At 47.6% G+C, this 19,126-nt stretch overlaps 1 protein-coding gene across 2 annotated transcripts in view; it reads left to right on the forward strand.

Moving 5' to 3' along the window:
• The window catches only part of SPAG16 (sperm associated antigen 16), a 1,378,074-nt gene that overhangs the window by 737,738 nt on the left and 621,210 nt on the right, over positions 1 to 19,126 (forward strand). The window lies entirely within an intron of this gene.

Below are 19,126 nucleotides of genomic sequence, written 5' to 3' on the forward strand. Positions count from 1 at the left end.
AAAATTTATTGTAAAAAAATGAGTCCTTAAAGAGATGTCAAAGTGAGTTTCTAATAATCTGACATCCAAACCGTGTATTGAAGCCTTCTTTGATGACAAAGTAATCTCCAAGGGACTGTGGCCACCAAGAGCGCCTGATTTAACACCGCTGGATTTTATGCTTTGGGGCCATTTGAAAGGTCGGGTGTACATTAACAAGCCACCAACTTTACAGGCACTCTGAGTGAACATACAGCAAGAAATTCAGGCCATCACCCCAGACATCCAGCGGAATACATTCAATAATATGGAATGGCACATGCAGGCATGCTTGGTTGCGAACAGTGTACATTTTCAATACCTGCTTTAAACATCTGTTTCTCATGAACCAAGGTATGTACAGTCCATAATTCAGTACTGTCGACAGTCTCTTTAGAAGTTACAGCATTTTTTTCTGGGTAAAGGAGCGAGTGAATCACTAACACCACTGTCATTGGCTTCATTGGCTTAGTATCTGGAGTGGTTTGTTGTTTTGAGTATCTAATACATCCTTATCCTATACATAAGTATGGTTGTTAAATATTGAGATTGACTAGAATACTTCCACAGTATAGGAATATATTTTCCACCAGCTTCTTGCTGAACTTTAGCCTTTTGTTAATATGCATACTGAAAAAAAAAGATTTCTAAGAAAAACTACAGACTAACATCTGCAGCTCATAGGTAATTGGATAGTGTGACAGTATCTACATAGCGTAACAAGCTGTATGCACCCCCAGATATGACCTTTATTAAACTGATCCTCATCAGTTGGAGGTTCACATAGCTGAGACCATGTCTCCTGTTACTGAGATATTTAACAAATAAGACCCATGTGCAGCCTTTAAGTGTATATTCAATAAAATGGTCCATTCCATTGACCTCAGCAAGGTTTTCCCGAGCTTTAAATTGCTTAATTGGTTCAAGGAACGTCAATTTCTAGATGATTGTGCTTCTCTGAACTTTAATCCATTCTACTAGCTATCTTTAAAACAATTACTTGACCACGGCTTACTTCAATGTACTTATGCAAAGAATACTGTACATTGCCTAAAGAAACTTGGTCAGAGTTTTGAAACTTTTTGAGTTTAATTTTATTTTTCTTTGGTAAAAGAAAAACAGTAAATCTTTGCTGATAGGTGTAATATCTGTTTTCTAGTTTTCTGATGTTTGTTGACGGACCTTGGAATTTCCTTTTGACAACTCATTTGTATTACTCCTTTTTCACTTTTCAGCAAGGACAGTACTCAAATTAACCTAGGTATTCTTAAATGTTCACAGCTAGTTAGAGAAAATAATGATAAAACTTAGCTTTTAATACAATTTGCTAAAATCTCGAAAAAGTGACCACAAGTGCAAAAAAGTGCCAGTGCTCAAAAACAAACACATACAGATAAAAACCAGTATTTTATAAACCACACATATGCCTCAACCTGGAGGTAATCAATGAAGCCACCCCCAGAGGAAAAAAAGTTTATGGATATGGCAGTTTATAGAGACCACTCAGAATCATAAAATGATCCCCCTTGTTTCTGCCTATATCCTTAATGGGGTATTCCTTGGTGCAATGCCCATTGAAACATTGATTGAGCATATGCCTGTGTGCGCAGCCCTGTTCAGGAGGCATATTTGTATTCTGATGGATCCTATGGGCAGGACTTAATGAGATGGGGATTTGCCCTCTCTATGTTATGCTGAGCTTGCTGCCGAGTTATAACACCATATGCATATAAGTTGTTAAGAGTGTTGGTCCGCTGATTATATTTATACCAACTGATTGAATGGGACGTATTACTGTTGGTTTAATCAGACGTACTTTACTGCGACTGTTGAATATTTATGGAGTATATATAATGAGGGATGTTGCCGTGTTAAGGGAAAGGCACCAAGGAATACCCCATTAAGGATATAGGCAGAAACAAGGGGGATCATTTTATGATTCTGAGTGGTCTCTATAAACTGCCATATCCATATACTTTTTTTCCTCTAAGGGTGGCTTTATTGATTACCTCCAGGTTGAGGCATATGTGTGGTTTATAAAAAACTGGTTTTTATCTGTATGTGTTTGTTTTTGAGCACTGGCACTTTTTTGCACCTGTGGTCACTTTTTCTAGATTTTAGCAAATTGTATTAAAAGCTAAGTTTTATCAATATTTACTCCTTTTTCCTTCAATGCACTCTGACCTTAGTTACCTGACCTCTGACTTTGCCTCTGACTATCCGTTTGCCTTATCTCTTTTGTCTTTGACATACCCTCCTGGCTTTTGACCTCGTACTTCTTGACTTCCTCACCTCGAGGCTTTTCCGTGAGAAGTGACTCAGCATCACACAAATATAAAGCACATTTACTTTCTACATACTACAGATAACAGGGACAATTCTGGATCTTGAAAGGCATCAGACAAGAAAACTTGAATCCTAAATGCTGTGTGATAATTGTATCTAGAATTAAAACAACAAAGTTGGGTGAGGTTATGTTTTACTGGAAATCTAAGAAAAAGAGAGAAAACAACTAAGACATAACATGTGATCTTGAGTGCTTTATCCATAGGGTAAATACAATAAATGTGTGTTTTTAAGCAACAAATGTGTGTTTTTAAGTAACAAATTCTAGCTACTTCATAAATCTTGTGTATTTTAAGACTGTCTAGACATTTCCAGAAAAGATACACCCATTTTCCACGAGGTCATGCCCGGTTGACAGACAAAGTGCAGTACTTGTCTAAAGACATCATGTTTATGGTGCTGATTGTTAAAGACAGATTTTGGTGCAGATTACTCCACAATTCTGGCTCGTTTAGCTTGATAAAGATGCCCTAATATGTTTTTCAGTAGGTATGTGTATGTCTGATGCTGGATTATTAAGGTGCGCATGTGTCAGAGTTGTTATGATCTAATGAAATGTCTGACTTCAAAAGCAAGTCAGTTCTTCATATGTAGTACAATAGTTCATAAAAGGAATGTTCAGGAGGCGAATTTCACAATGCAAAAAGACACAAAGTACCTCACAATGCAAAAAGACACAAAGTACCTCTGTATCAGAACTTTATCAAAAGATTCAGTCAGGGCTCAGGTATTAAATGCCTTTTGGTCACTTGAATACAATATAGCGTCTTATTAAGGTGTCTCTGGCATAAACACCTTCAGGAATCACCCAATTAGTGGTTTTAATCTACTGAAATATGTCTGCTTATTTATGTAAGCATCTTAAGATTTAAACATATACCAAAACCTGTTGTCCGCCCATCATCCTAATGGTGCTTTTACATTGCATTTAGTTACACTCTCGGTTGTTCTATCAGGGCATAAGTCTGAACTCTCCCGCAAAACAGAATTGGAACATATGCGCCTAAAGGGCCTTAGACTATAATGGTGCTGGCAGAGCTAATGTGTGCTCTGCCGTGCATCATTTTCGGGTGTGTACACCTACTGAAGGCTGACACCCAGATGATCTCTACTATGTTTGAGTGTCCGCCTCAAGTACGCGAATACGCCCAAAAAACATGTACGGCAGAGCACGTGTTCGGCACCATTATAGTCTATGGCTCCCTCTGTGCATACGTCAACCTCTCATTTTACGTGGGGGGTTTGGACGTAAGCCTTGACGGGGCCACAAGCACATAACGAAACGCAATGTGAAAGCACCCTAAGGTGTTTATAATTAGAGCTGGACCCTGCCTGCCCTTTAAATTTGTAGACTTTCAGTCCGGGAGATGCATATAAGGTTAGGGTTCTATCAAAGGGGACGCCTTGAAGCACCTGGTGGGCTGTCATGAATTGTTCAATTTGTGCGCTAAGTAGTAAGTATCTTCATTTTTTAACATATTTTCTATAGCAGTAATGCAGTTCCAATTTCATATATTCAATATTTGAAATATTATAGTGTTTCGGAGTGTAGCTGTCTTTCCTTGGTTATATTGAATAGTCAAGACGGCTTGCACCTGTTCACACTTGTCTTATTTTGTTTTGATATGTTGGTCAGTTTTTCTGTTTTTGCTACATACAGCAGTGGCAGACTCAGACAGAAGAGGCCCCATGTGCAAGAAAAGTGGATGGGCCCTTAGCAGTCCAGTAGCGCATCAAAATCTACATTTCCTCCTACATTGTAGTGAAAATATGCCCCCTAAAATCCTGGTCCCCTGTGCAACTGCACACGTTGCACTAATGGTAGGTCTGTTCCTGACAATACAGTATAATAATAGTCTTTGATATCTGATTTCCTAAGGATGCATAACACTCTAGGGCTGAGCATGTTGCATCACTACATAACACTCTAGGACTGTGCATTTTGCATCACTACATACCACTCTAGGGCTGTGGATGTTGCATCACTACATAACACTCTAGGACTGTGCATTTTGCATCACTACATAACACTCTAGGGCTGCGCATATTGCATCACTACATAACACTCTAGGGCTGTGCATGTTGCATCACTACATAACACTCTAGGGCTGTGCATGTTGCATCACTACATAACACTCTAGGGCTGTGCATGTTGCATCACTACATAACACTCTAGGGCTGCGCATGTTGCATCACTACATAACACTCCAGGGCTGTGCATGTCACATCACAAAGTCTGCCTTTCTGTTCTCAAATAAATGTCAGCAATAGTTTTTGAAAATCTTTGCTGGGATTTTTAAGGAGATCGTATGGAAACTGTTATAATTAGGTAAACGGTATTTGGAAGGACTGACTTTTCTGTCCTCCCCGACTATAACAGCCACTGTATCAAGGTTTAAATTTCTTGACTACGATTGTGAAGAAACTAAGATTTGAATAGCGGCTATTGACACAAAACCGTAGGATGTGTTCAATGAAGACTATTTGCATAGTTGCTTACATTTTTTTATTTTTACGTGCATTGGAGAAATGCAAAATGTGGTTGTAAAGATGGACATATTGTTTATTTCTGTATTGCATGTGTGTGCTTATAGAATTGCTTTTTGCACAACAGAAGTTTACTTTATATCAGGGGATTTTTTAATGCATCTTTAGAAACAAACATGCAGTAGATGAGAAAAATCCCAGGAAGTGGTTGCCATAAATGTGTCCACACCCCCCATTCTTTTAGTGAAGGAAACACAACAACATTGCTTTTCTCTGGAGACGCCGAAGAGAACATAGAAAAGTAACGGTGATAGAAGCAAATATATGAAATAGTGATGAAGAAAAGTATCATTTTACCTGCATATTTAATGTTTTTCATGCATAAAGGAACATGCCCGTGGAGAGCAATATGTGATCTATGTGTAGTTCTTGTCTTTGCAATATTAATCCTTACAGTCCCAGTGCGGTGTCTTGCCAGGGCTTTTTTCTCTAGTTACATAGTTATGATCTTGCATTCTTATTTCGACGATCCTAACAATTGCCAACCTCAGGTTCTTCTTTTTGACTGCTGCAGTTTTAACTTGAAATTCTACATATCCTGTGGTCTATTCAGCTTTTAACTATTCACTTATGGCAATGATTGCTATTATGACGTCTTCTAAGTGGGGCTATTAAAATAAATAGGATATCAGCACAGATTCGACTCTAACTGCAAAATGTGAGAACACGTAATACCAAACTTCTGCTGCCCAGTGCAGGGTTATAAAAATCTAGTTATAGACATACGGTAACTGTGATGGAGAAAACCAAGAAATTTCTATATAACTTGTTTAGATGCAAGGTGTAGGACTGGGAGGCCCAACAAGAGTGACATGAGAGTACACGAGTGCTACTCTAGCACATAAAGGAGCGCCAGTGTTTATCATGCTTGTACTGTCACATCAGTCTGTGACCAGCGCCACCCGCAGCACCTATGGCGGCACCTGGTGACAGAACAAGAAGTTGCAGGAGCAATTTCTGGTGGAGATGCAACAATATCAGTGTTTATTATTTCTGTGATGTGACATATTATTTATTATCCCTGTGGTGGAATATTGAGTTGTGCATCTTTATGTTATGAAATACCTCTTGTTACACATATGTCCCGGGTATCCCAAGCTTCGCTCCTATCTCCTGGATCTGCTGCCCTTTGTTGATGTTAGATATTAGAAGGCTGGTGCTCCTTCAGCCGACTAATCAGTTGTGGAGCGGGGATTTAGAACCTCAATAATTTGATAATGATATCTAACGTATAACTGATAAGGATCAAAGTCACGAAAAACCCATTTAACACCAGACAGGCAGCACACTGTTAAAATACCACAAAACTAGGTCTATGTAGTGAAGCTCTGCTCATGGTAGCACAACTGATCTTAATTGGGCTGCCACAGACAGACTTTGCACAAGCCACTTGATTCACCAGGTCTCAGGGAAACCCTGGACTTTACACTTTCACAGGACTCTTGACTTTCGCAGGGGACGCTGTGTTACGTCTGCACAATGGCTGCTGGACGGTGGAGCCAGCTGGCAGAGAGAAAGATCATCCAGTTAAGTCTTTACCATGAGGTCAATGTCAAGGACGGAATTGTGAGGCAGTTGGTTAAACAGTAAAACAAGCCAATGTCAGGAACTATATAGAATATTCCGTGGCACTACTGTGAAGGTGCTCAAGTAGGTTACCCAAACCACAAATAGTAATAATAAAACTTGGCACTCAACTTAATAGATCTTTGTTCAGAAAATGTTATTTTGCAGTCTGTATAAATGTTTCGGTCTGTCATGGACCTTCGTCAGTCTGCCGACTGCTGCAGCAGTCAGGAACTAAACCCCTTGGAATAGAGTATGCAAGGTAGATAATAAGCAGCAGGCCAGGATAGTAACAAAGTTAGAGTGTGGCTCCACCAAAGGCTTACAGCAAAAAGTTAATTAGATGAAATGTGCAAGATTAGTAAACCACAAGCTGTCTGTATGGATGCCACCACAAGTCCCAAAAATCACCCAACAAAATTGCTCTTGTGTCACCTCACATCGTTTGTAGTGATGAGCGAATATACTCATTACTCGAGATTTCTCGAGCATGCTCGGGGGTCCTCCGAGTATTTTTTAGTGCTCGGAGATTTAGTTTTTCGTGACGCAGCTGAATGATTTACATCTGTTAGCCAGCATAAGTACATGTGGGGATTCCCTAGCAACCAGGCAACCCCCACATGTACTTATGCTGGCTAACAGATGCAAATCATCCAGCTGCGGTGATGAAAACTTAATCTCCGAGCACTAAAAAATACTCGGAGGACCCCCGAGAATGCTCGGAAAATCTTGAGTAACGAGTATATTCGCTCATCACTAATCGTTTGCAATGAAAGTGCAGCAGATGCAGCAGTAATAAGGGGCAAGTTCAGAAGCGTGACGGTTTATGTAGCATCCAGAGATATTGCAGTTCTGTGTACGTATTAGCACACACAAAGATATTTTTGCAGACGTGCTGCATACACCTGATTTTCATTCTTGCAAGTATGTGCACAAAGAACAGATGTCTGAGAGTTTCTGAGACAGTAGTATTAGGTATCCCATAAATTACTGCCACATCTTGCTGACAATGGGAGGATCTCTTTGTGGCCAAATTAGAGATTTGCTTCATGACATTTTAAATTCCGCAAGATACTTCTTCGCAACAGACTGGAAATTGCCATTTTATCAGCATTGACTGTTACTAAAAAGAGATAAAATGAGACCGTTTCTGTTTATTACCGTGGAGCATTTGACAGAATGTTAAACAGCTAATGCCGCTACAAAGGAAGCTCACGTTTAACTGCTGAATTAACTTGTGTTAGTATTATTAACACATATGTCTCATGTGATCATTCCAAGAAGAACGGAATATCTGCAAATATTGATTCCTGGAGTGCTAACTATTCGTAGTGACTAACCAGCTTGCAGTAACAAAAGTGTTCATTCCCTTTATATTCCAAAAGTCAAGATTAGCACCAGAATGGACACACTGCATCGACCCATGAGACTTAATCCGCATCATATCCTACACTATAAAACTGGATTAAAAAAGATAATTATTAGACATCTTGAATATTTCCAAGTCAGGTATCACTAAAGCTAGGTTCACATCATCATTAGCAATTCTGGTTTTTTTTGTTCTATATTAGAAACAAATTACAGTGCCTTGAAAAAGTATTCATACACCGTGACTTTATCGTGTCACTTGGAGAATATTCCGCCAATAGTGTTGAGCATTCCGATACCGCAAGTATCGGGTATCGGCCGATACTTGCGGTATCGGAATTCCGATACCGGGATTCCGATACTTGCCGCGTATCGGATACCGGAATCGGAAGTTCTAAGATTCAAAAAGCAGAAATTCAGCCAATGAGATTGATTCCAAGTGTGGGCACATCCTGTTTAGCATGGAGGGCATGAAACTACTGGCAAGGCTGTGATTGGCTGGTGTAATGATGTCATGATGCAGTTTAAAAGTCGCTGGCGCCATTTTGCGATCACTCTGCTGTGAATTCAGTTAGTGACAGGACGCTGTTTGCTGACTGAGGGACAGTTTAGAGATAGCGATTTGCTTCTTTGTGCTTTCCAAAGGCTAATTTAGCAACCGCTGTGTTCACCTACTATTCACCTTGCTTTTGCCTTGTAGCGCTGTTTTCACAGCGATCTGCAGGGTCTGTGTGTGTGTGTGTGTGAGTGCAGCCCAGTCTCCAGTCTGAGTGCAGCCACATAGGCCATCCATAGTTGGTTGTATTCAGTTCAGGGAGGGTGGTTCATTGCCTCATACTGTTCCTTTTTTTTTTTTTTTTCCCAAGTAGTGTAGTCTGCTGCTAATTTATTCAAAAAAATCCTATTAGTGTCTTTCCACCCGTCTCCAGCTAATTTGTGGAAAAACACTACATAGGATAAAGTAGAGGAGGGTTTTTGGGCCTTGCAGCGCCGTTTACGGCTGTCTGCACGGTCTCCGTGTGACTGCAGCTCGCCCTGTAATCTGTGAGCAGCTGTAGCCTGGTTGTCTCCAGCTCAGGGTTTTTCACTGCGTCATACCGCCAAATCAATTTTCTTTTTTTTCAAAGTAGTGTAGTCTGCTGCTAATTAATTTAAAAAAATCCTATTAGTGTCTTTCCACCCGTCTCCAGCTAATTTGTGGAAAAACACTACATAGGATAAAGTAGAGGAGGGTTTTTGGGCCTTGCAGCGCCGTTTACGGCTGTCTGCACGGTCTCCGTGTGACTGCAGCTCGCCCTGTAATCTGTGAGCAGCTGTAGCCTGGTTGTCTCCAGCTCAGGGTTTTTCACTGCGTCATACCGCCAAATCAATTTTCTTTTTTTTCAAAGTAGTGTAGTCTGCTGCTAATTAATTTAAAAAAATCCTATTAGTGTCTTTCCACCCGTCTCCAGCTAATTTGTGGAAAAACACTACATAGGATAAAGTAGAGGAGGGTTTTTGGGCCTTGCAGCGCCGTTTACGGCTGTCTGCACGGTCTCCGTGTGACTGCAGCTCGCCCTGTAATCTGTGAGCAGCTGTAGCCTGGTTGTCTCCAGCTCAGGGTTTTTCACTGCGTCATACCGCCAAATCAATTTTCTTTTTTTTCAAAGTAGTGTAGTCTGCTGCTAATTAATTTAAAAAAATCCTATTAGTGTCTTTCCACCCGTCTCCAGCTAATTTGTGGAAAAACACTACATAGGATAAAGTAGAGGAGGGTTTTTGGGCCTTGCAGCGCCGTTTACGGCTGTCTGCACGGTCTCCGTGTGACTGCAGCTCGCCCTGTAATCTGTGAGCAGCTGTAGCCTGGTTGTCTCCAGCTCAGGGTTTTTCACTGCGTCATACCGCCAAATCAATTTTCTTTTTTTTCAAAGTAGTGTAGTCTGCTGCTAATTAATTTAAAAAAATCCTATTAGTGTCTTTCCACCCGTCTCCAGCTAATTTGTGGAAAAACACTACATAGGATAAAGTAGAGGAGGGTTTTTGGGCCTTGCAGCGCCGTTTACGGCTGTCTGCACGGTCTCCGTGTGACTGCAGCTCGCCCTGTAATCTGTGAGCAGCTATAGCCTGGTTGTCTCCAGCTCAGGGTTTTTCACTGCGTCATACCGCCAAATCAATTTTCTTTTTTTTCCAAATAGTGTAGTCTGCTGCTAATTTATTCAAAAAAATCCTATTAGTGTCTTTCCACCCGTCTCCAGCTAATTTGTGGAAAAACACTACATAGGATAAAGTAGAGGAGGGTTTTTGGGCCTTGTAGCGCCGTTTACGTCTGTCTGCACGGTCTCCGTGTGACTGCAGCTCTATCTGTTGTCAGTTCAGCCCCCAAAAAATAAATAAATAATAAAGTTCACCAAACACACCAGTTACACCACTTTACATTTCTGTAGGCCACATTAGCTCATATTAAAGCCTAGTCCACACTTTAGATAATTAGTGCTTCTTATACCTGTTAGGAGGAGTTGCTCAGGAATAAGCACACAAATCCGTTAGTACTTTTCTGCTTATCTTTATCAGTCAACCAAGATGAAGAAGGCAGTGAGTAAGGCACGGGGGCGTGGGAGCCGTCGCGGAGCAGGGAGGGGACGTGGGGATTCTGTGCCTGCTGCGGGCACCGGTGACTCATCAGCACCCACTTTCACCAGGCAACAGTCGTTCATGCGAAGCTTTGTGTCCGAGCGCCGTACACCGCTGCTGCGTGAAGAACAAATTGAAGCTGTTGTCGGATGGATGGCAGCTAATGCATCAACTTCCATTAGTGCCACATCCTCTCAGACACAGAGCACTGGAGAGCAGCCATCTGTCTCTTCACCACCTGCCAAATTGCCCAGGCAGACAGAGAGCCCAGGACAGGAGCCGTCTCTACTTCTGTTCTCTGAATCTCTTGGCTTGGAAACAGGGGGCCAGCCAAGCAGCATTGGAGAAATGGAAGAAGAGGCAGGGTGCAGTGATGCCCAACAGCTTTTTCTGTCTTCCTCTGAAGAGGCGGGTGGGCCAGTGGCTCCGGTCACCACATCGCAGGCCGCATCAGCTGATGATGACACTCAGGTGCCACTTACTGGTGCGTGCTCTGCTGCTGAGACTACCCAGGAGGAGCAGTTGGGGGCAGAGGGTAGTGTAGATGATGAGGTCCTCGACCCATCTTGGCGTGAGGGACAGGAAGGTGGTGGGAGCAGCTCTGAGGAAGAGATTCCCCGTACGGCCCAAAGAGGGAGAGGGAGGGGGAAGACTGCGGATCCTGCAGCCTCCGCTTTGGCACCCGTTAGGAGCATGTCTCTTCCAAAAGCCAAAAAGGGCGCTCCCAAGACTTGCAGTGCCTGGTCCTTTTTTGACACAGTTGCAGATGACATTTGCTATGTCAGATGCAACGTGTGTCATCAAAAAGTCAAAAGAGGGAAAAATGTCAGCAACCTCAATACCTCCAACATGTGGAAACATGTGCGCAACAGGCACCCGGCGGAGTTAGAAAAACACACTGAAGAGGTAGGCCAACCAACAGCGGCAGCTACCACCTCTTCAGCTCGTGTTGCCTCTTCCTCTAGCTCACACGCAGCTGGTTCGGCTTCCTCCCAGGATCGCCGTGGAAGAACCTCTGGCCCTGTTGTCCAGAGACCCGCTGTAATTCCACCCGCAGCACCACTTTCCCAGTCATCCACACACTCCCAGCCCAGTCTACAGCCATCGGTAGTACAGGCATGGGAGAAAAGGCGGCCTTTCTCGTCAAACCACCCACGAGCACAGGCTCTGACTGCAGGCATTGCCAAACTTCTGTCACTGGAAATGCTGTCATTCAGGCTGGTGGAGACTGACAGCTTCCGTGACTTGATGTCATTGGCAGTCCCACAGTACAATGTGCCCAGCCGCTTTTACTTCAGCAGGCAAGCCGTCCCTGCCCTGCAGAAGCATGTGGAGGGACACATAAAACACGCGCTACTGAACGCCGTCAGTAGCAAGGTCCACCTCACCACCGATGCGTGGACCAGTCAACATGGACAGGGGCGATACCTTTCCCTCACTGCCCATTGGGTTAATGTCGTTGAGCCGGGTACAGACCGTGCGAGTGGCGCAGGACGTGTCCTGCCCACTCCAAGGATTGCAGGAATCCATTCTGTACGCATTGACTCCTCCTCTTACACCAGTTCCTCAGAATCATCGCTGCAGGAGCCGTCACAGTCCACCTCCACATGGACCCGTGATGAACGTGTACCTGTTACGACCGACATGAGCACAGCCGTGGCCAAACGTCAACAGGCCGTCTTGAAATTAATTTTCTTGGGGAATCGTAGCCACACAGCGCAGGAGCTCTGGAATGCCATCAAGCAGGAGAGCGATGTGTGGTTTGTGCCAGCGAATCTCCAGCCAGGCATGGTAGTGTGTGATAATGGCCGAAATCTGGTGGCAGCTCTGGGCCTCGGCAACCTCACTCACATCCCATGTCTGGCACATGTGCTCAATTTGGTCGTGCAGAGCTTTTTGAGGGACTATCCGGATCTTGATGCACTGCTGCACAAGGTCCGCCTAGAGTGTGCTCACTTGCGGCGTTCCAGCACGGCAAAAGCGCGCATTGCGGCTCTGCAGCGCCGACACCGCCTGCCGGAACATCGCATCATATGTGACCTACCTACCAGGTGGAATTCCACGTTACATATGTTGGAGCGGTTGTGTGAGCAGCAGCAAGCTGTAATGGAGTACCAGCTGCTTCAGGCGCAAAAAAGTCGCAGTCAGCGCCGTACAGACTTCACAACCACAGAGTGGGCCACTATGAATGACGTCTGCCAGGTTTTGCGTCCCTTTGATTATTCCACGCGGATGGCGAGTGCAGATGATGCACTAGTCAGCATGACTGTCCCCCTTATCTGCCTGCTTGAAAAATCACTGCAAGCGCTAAGGGATGATGTTGTGGAAGAGGTGGAGGATGAGGATTCACCATTTCCATCATCTTCTGGACAGTCAGCGCCACGTGGTTCCTCACAAACGCGTAGGCAGGGGACCGTTTGTGAGGAGGATGAGGAGGAGTCAATGGAGGAGGAAGACATCCGTCCAGAGGAGGGAGTTACACAATTGTCCAGTACTCAGTGTGTACAGCGAGGGTGGGGTGATGACGAGCGGGCAGAGATCACGCCTCCAGCAGGGGACAGCGTTTCTTGGGCAGTTGGCAGTCTGCAGCACATGGTGGATTACATGCTGCAGTGCCTGAGAAACGACCGCCGCATCGCCCACATTCTCAACATGTCTGATTATTGGGTGTTCACCCTCCTCGATCCTCGCTACCGGGACAACGTAGAAAGCCTCATCACACCGTTGAACCGGGAGCGAAAAATGCGGGAGTACCAAGACACACTGGTCAATTCCATCATCTTCTCCATTCCAACTGAGAGAAGTGCTGCTAGTGCATTCCAAAGCAGCTCAGTGCGTCCAGGCCGTGGTGGAGGCTCTGCACAAAGAGGGAGCAGAAGCAGTGCCTCTGCCCAAGGCAAGACCAGTATGGCCGAACTGTGGCACAGTTTTCTGTGCCCGCCACAAAAGTCTACACCATCACAGACGGCTCCAGTCAGCAGGAGGCAACGGTTCCGTCAGATGGTGACAGACTACATGTCTTGCCCTCTTGCTGTACTCCCAGACGGCTCTTCCCCTTTCAAGTTTTGGGTCTCAAAGCTGGATACATGGCCAGAGCTAAGCCAGTATGCATTGGAGGTGCTGTCTTGCCCTGCGGCCAGTGTATTATCGGAACGTGTCTTTAGTGCTGCAGGTGGTGTACTAACTGACCGTCGCATGCGACTATCCTCCGATAACGTTGACCGGCTTACTTTCCTGAAAATGAACAAGGCCTGGATCTCGCCGGAATTTGCCACTCCTCCTCCTGATTGAATAATTAGGTCACTGTATACGTTATCCAGGTCTCCTGTTGTGTTCATCTTTCTACCACCTGAACTTAAATTCCTGGGCTCCAACACCGCCAGTTGAGGCTCAGACGTGCCGTCTGCACAGTCAAAACATACGACCCAGTGTTATTGGGTTTCAGTAACGTCAGCTGATCCCCAGCTGTGTAGCCGGCAATGTGTCATGCGACCGCCACGCTGACACAACAACTGAAATGTAAGGGAATCTGTCCCCCCCCCCCCAAGGCGTTTGTTACTGAAAGAGCCACCTTGTGCAGCAGTAATGCTGCCCAAGGAAAAGGTAGCTATTTTTGTTTAGCTCCTTGCACACGCAGAACTTAACACTTATAAAATGTGTCCACTGATACCGTAAAACCGTCCCGGAGGTGGGACTTTCCTTCGTAATGTGACGCAGCCCAGCCGTCATTCCTACCCCCCCGGCGCCGCGCACCGGCTCCTCAGCGTTGTTTTATTCCGTCCAGGAGCCTGCGCTGTTATGTTATCCCGTGGCCAGGCACACTTAGCGCTGCCCATCTTCTGGCATCATTTGGTGTCTGGATGGCTGCGCCTGTGCGGCCGCGCTGGCAGAGAGCCCGCCTCGCAGTGTCTTCTGATTTAATCCCACTGGGGGCCTGGGATCCATGGACATGCGCAGTGCATATCTGAACCTCCACCTCTCACTCATTTCCCTATGGCTTCTTCAGACTGTTCGGTGTCAGCTGGTCCCTAACAGCATGCCACGGCCGTGACACCGCACAGTCTGAAGAAGCCATAGGGAGATGAGTGAGAGGTGGAGGTTCAGATATGCACTGCGCATGTCCATGGATCCCAGGCCCCCAGTGGGATTAAATCAGAAGACACTGCGAGGCGGGCTCTCTGCCAGCGCGGCCGCACAGGCGCAGCCATCCAGACACCAAATGATGCCAGAAGACGGGCAGCGCTAAGTGTGCCTGGCCACGGGATAACATAACAGCGCAGGCTCCTGGACGGAATAAAACAACGCTGAGGAGCCGGTGCGCGGCGCCGGGGGGGTAGGAATGACGGCTGGGCTGCGTCACATTACGAAGGAAAGTCCCACCTCCGGGACGGTTTTACGGTTGCAGGGGACACATTTTATAAGTGTTTAGTTCTGTGTTTGCAAGGAGCATGATGAAAAGAGCCACCTTATCCTTTTGCATCTTTTGTGCTGCACAAGCTGGCTCTTTCAGCTACAAACGCCTTGGGGGGGGGTTAAAGGTTCCCTTTCGACTTTCTCAGGCTTCGGCCTACATTGTGTTCCTCTGCTTTTCCACCTGTCCCTGGGCTCCAACACCGCTAGTTGTTGCCTGGTAGTGCTGTACGCACAGTCCCAACAGTCGCTCCTCTGTTATTGGGGTTCAGTAACGTCAGCTGTTCCCCTGCTGTGTGTGTGGCAATCCCTCCTACCTCCTCCAACCTCCTCCTCCTCCACCTGTCCCTGGGCTCCAACACCGCCAGTTGCCGTCCAGAAGTGCTGTACGCACAGTCAACAGTCGCTCCTCTGTTATTGGGGTTCAGTAACGTCAGCTGTTCCCCTGCTGTGTGTGTGGCAATCCCTCCTACCTCCTCCAACCTCCTCCTCCTCCACCTGTCCCTGGGCTCCAACACCGCCAGTTGCCGTCCAGAAGTGCTGTACGCACAGTCAACAGTCGCTCCTCTGTTATTGGGGTTCAGTAACGTCAGCTGTTCCCCTGCTGTGTGTGTGGCAATCCCTCCTACCTCCTCCTACCTCCTCCTCCTCCACCTGTCCCTGGGCTCCAACACCGCCAGTTGCCGTCCAGAAGTGCTGTACGCACAGTCAACAGTCGCTCCTCTGTTATTGGGGTTCAGTAACGTCAGCTGTTCCCCTGCTGTGTGTGTGGCAATCCCTCCTACCTCCTCCAACCTCCTCCTCCTCCACCTGTCCCTGGGCTCCAACACCGCCAGTTGCCGTCCAGAAGTGCTGTACGCACAGTCAACAGTCCCTCCTCTGTTATTGGGGTTCAGTAACGTCAGCTGTTCCCCTGCTGTGTGTGTGGCAATCCCTCCTACCTCCTCCTACCTCCTCCTCCTCCACCTGTCCCTGGGCTCCAACACCGCCAGTTGCCGTCCAGAAGTGCTGTACGCACAGTCAACAGTCCCTCCTCTGTTATTGGGGTTCAGTAACGTCAGCTGTTCCCCTGCTGTGTGTGTGGCAATCCCTCCTACCTCCTCCAACCTCCTCCTCCTCCACCTGTCCCTGGGCTCCAACACCGCCAGTTGCCGTCCAGAAGTGCTGTACGCACAGTCAACAGTCCCTCCTCTGTTATTGGGGTTCAGTAACGTCAGCTGTTCCCCTGCTGTGTGTGTGGCAATCCCTCCTACCTCCTCCAACCTCCTCCTCCTCCACCTGTCCCTGGGCTCCAACACCGCCAGTTGCCGTCCAGAAGTGCTGTACGCACAGTCAACAGTCGCTCCTCTGTTATTGGGGTTCAGTAACGTCAGCTGTTCCCCTGCTGTGTGTGTGGCAATCCCTCCTACCTCCTCCAACCTCCTCCTCCTCCACCTGTCCCTGGGCTCCAACACCGCCAGTTGCCGTCCAGAAGTGCTGTACGCACAGTCAACAGTCGCTCCTCTGTTATTGGGGTTCAGTAACGTCAGCTGTTCCCCTGCTGTGTGTGTGGCAATCCCTCCTACCTCCTCCTACCTCCTCCTCCTCCACCTGTCCCTGGGCTCCAACACCGCCAGTTGCCGTCCAGAAGTGCTGTACGCACAGTCAACAGTCGCTCCTCTGTTATTGGGGTTCAGTAACGTCAGCTGTTCCCCTGCTGTGTGTGTGGCAATCCCTCCTACCTCCTCCAACCTCCTCCTCCTCCACCTGTCCCTGGGCTCCAACACCGCCAGTTGCCGTCCAGAAGTGCTGTACGCACAGTCAACAGTCCCTCCTCTGTTATTGGGGTTCAGTAACGTCAGCTGTTCCCCTGCTGTGTGTGTGGCAATCCCTCCTACCTCCTCCAACCTCCTCCTCCTCCACCTGTCCCTGGGCTCCAACACCGCCAGTTGCCGTCCAGAAGTGCTGTACGCACAGTCAACAGTCCCTCCTCTGTTATTGGGGTTCAGTAACGTCAGCTGTTCCCCTGCTGTGTGTGTGGCAATCCCTCCTACCTCCTCCTACCTCCTCCTCCTCCACCTGTCCCTGGGCTCCAACACCGCCAGTTGCCGTCCAGAAGTGCTGTACGCACAGTCAACAGTCCCTCCTCTGTTATTGGGGTTCAGTAACGTCAGCTGTTCCCCTGCTGTGTGTGTGGCAATCCCTCCTACCTCCTCCTACCTCCTCCTCCTCCACCTGTCCCTGGGCTCCAACACCGCCAGTTGCCGTCCAGAAGTGCTGTACGCACAGTCAACAGTCCCTCCTCTGTTATTGGGGTTCAGTAACGTCAGCTGTTCCCCTGCTGTGTATACGGCAACGTGTACTGCGACCGCCACGCAGGCACAACAAGTTAAATGTAAGGGAACCTGACCCCCCCCCCCCCAGGCGTTTGTTACTGAAGGAGCCACCTTGTGCAGCAGTAATGATGCAAAGGGAAAAAGTGCCTCTTTTCGTGATGCTCCTTGCACATGCTGAACCAAACACTTATGAAATGTGTCCCCACACAGCGTTACACCGTCCGGTAGGTGGAACTTTCCTTTGTCGTGTGACGCAGCACAGCCATCATTTTTACCCCCTTGGCGCCGTGCGCCCCCTCCTCAGCGTTGTTTGAATCTGTCCCGGAGCCTGCGCTGTTAGGTTAGCCCTTGGCCATGCACAGATGTTGCGCTGCCCGTCTTCTGACCTCATTTGGTGTCAGGCTGGCTGCGCCTGTGCGGGTGCGCTGGCCGAGATCCCGCCTCGCAGTGTCGTCTAATGTAATCCCACCGCGGGCCTGTGATCCGTGCCCGTGCGCAGTGCATATCCTCTCCTCTCACTCCCCTCCCTACGGCTTCTTCAGACTGTGCGATGTCAGCTGGTCCCTAATAGCATGCCACAGCCGTGACACCGCACAGTCTGAAAAAGCCGTAGGGAGGGGAGTGAGAGGAGAGGATATGCACTGCGCACGGGCACGGATCACAGGCCCGCGGTGGGATTACATGAGACGACACTGCGAGGCGGGATCTCGGCCAGCGCACCCGCACAGGCGCAGCCAGCCTGACACCAAATGAGGTCAGAAGACGGGCAGCGCAACATGTGTGCATGGCCATGGGCTAACCTAACAGCGCAGGCTCCGGGACAGATTCAAACAACGCTGAGGAGGGGGCGAACGGCGACAAGGGGGTAAAAATGATGGCTGTGCTGCGTCACACGACAAAGGAAAGTTCCACCTACCGGACGGTTTAACGCTGTGTGGGGACACATTTCATAAATGTTAGGTTCCGCATGTACAAGGACCATAATTAAAAGAGCTAAGTTTACCTTTTCCAGCATTAGTGCTGTACACAATGGCTCTTTCAGCTACAAACGCCTGGGGGGGGGGGGTTAAAGGTTTCCTTTCAACTTGCTCGAGTGCAGGCTTCGGCCTACACTCCGCTCCCCCTGCTCCTCCTGCTGACCCTGGGCTCTAACACCGCCAGTTTTTGCCCAGATGTGCTAGCTGCACAGAGAAAAACACCAGCCAATGTGTCAGTGGGGTCCAGCACCGCCAGCTGTTCCCCTGCTGTGTAGCCGGCAACGTGTCCTGCAACCGCCACGCAGACACAAGAACTGAAATTGAAGGGAACCTGTCCCCCCTCCCCCAGGTGTTTCTATGTTTTACAGCTACCTTGAACAGCAGTAATGCTGCATGTGTTCAAGGTGGCTCAGAAACTTATTCTCCTTGCCCATGTTGAAGTGAACACGTCTAAAATGTGTCCTCTGTGACCATTAAAACGTCCCTCAGGTGTGATTTGACTTTGTATTGACACACGCAACAAGCTCCTTGGTAACGCTGCCCGTCTTCTGGCATCATTGTTTGGCTGGCTGCGCTTCTGCGGCCGCCCTGACCCACACAACAGCCCTCGTTGTCTTATTTAATGGGACTGCGAGGGTGTGATTGATGGGCAGGATCAGTGCATCAGTTCGCCTGTCCCTCCTCTCCTTCCGCCTTCTTCGGACTGTGCGGCTTCATGGCCGTGGCATGCGATAAGGGATCAGATGACGCCGCACAGTCTGAAGCGGGTGTAAGGACCCGAGTGTGAGAGGCGAACATATGTGCTGCGCCAGGCCCTGAATCCCAGCCCCGCAGTGTTTTAACAATGTTAAGACACTGCGGGGCTGGGATTCATGGTCATCGCGAACCGCACCGGCCGACATTACATGATGCCAGAAGATGGGCAGCGCTAACGGCGCTAGGCCAGGGGATAACACGACAGCGCAGACT

This window comes from Ranitomeya variabilis, chromosome 7 (assembly GCF_051348905.1).
Source record: "Ranitomeya variabilis isolate aRanVar5 chromosome 7, aRanVar5.hap1, whole genome shotgun sequence".
In the NCBI taxonomy this organism is placed as follows: Eukaryota; Metazoa; Chordata; class Amphibia; order Anura; family Dendrobatidae; genus Ranitomeya; species Ranitomeya variabilis.